The sequence below is a fragment of the Microtus ochrogaster genome, linkage group LG1 (genome assembly GCF_000317375.1).
Source record: "Microtus ochrogaster isolate Prairie Vole_2 linkage group LG1, MicOch1.0, whole genome shotgun sequence".
Taxonomy (NCBI): Eukaryota; Metazoa; Chordata; class Mammalia; order Rodentia; family Cricetidae; genus Microtus; species Microtus ochrogaster.
The window spans coordinates 18474471-18475383 of record NC_022027.1 but is presented as its reverse complement, the minus strand read 5'-3'; positions in this window follow the sequence as shown (position 1 = coordinate 18475383).

The window sequence follows — 913 nt, the reverse complement described above, 5'->3', positions numbered from 1 at the left end:
ATTCTCTTGGCAATCAGAAGATGAAACTCTAAAGAAAAAGTATAAACAGAAAATGGAACAGTAAGATATTTTCAGTTATATAGAACAATTGTAACACTTTTTCTCCTTAAGGGGTAGTAAATATATTGATCATGATAGGAGGTAAACATGAATCTTCAAATTTAGGAAAGTGACCTTATAAAATATAGTGGGCATATGAATGTGATGGCTCAGCAAATGAACACTCTTGCCACCAAGCGTGAGGACCTGAGTTTAGTTGCTAGAATTCGAGTGGTGGAAAGAGAAAATTGACTTCTATGAGTTTTGCTTTCCTCTTATTTTCATAGTTGTACTCTGGCATCCTCACATGCCTGCACGTTTTTATACACAACACACATATACACACACACACACGTACACACACACACCAAAAAAAAAAAAAAAGAGAAAGAAATAAGTTTTAAACACAATCATAAAAATTGTATATAAATGTTTGGGGGCACATGTTTGGTACTGTCCCTGGAGAGACATGATCAACCATTTACTTACCTGGATAGGGAAGCAAGGATAGAAGTCCACCTTATTGAACCGAGTTTTATCAGGGTTTCTTATAAGAATGTCTCTGTTAAACAATTCAGGTTGTTAGATTCTTTTCTATGGCTGATCACTTTTCCTTCTGGTTGGTTCATCAGATCTCTGCTTCTTTCAGGTGCTTGGGTGCTCGGAGACTGTTTTCTGAAGCTCAGTTTGCCTCAGAGACTCTTACATTTGTTTCTTAAAGATGCTTGGAAAGGGAGAGCCTAGAATATTCCTTTCATTTCTGGAACTCCCTGAAGCCTTTGAGTTCTTCGCTCAAACTGTATTTAATAATCTCCCCCTGCCTCATGGAATGCTTGCCTCTCCCTAGAATATTCCATATACTAAGGATGTTCCC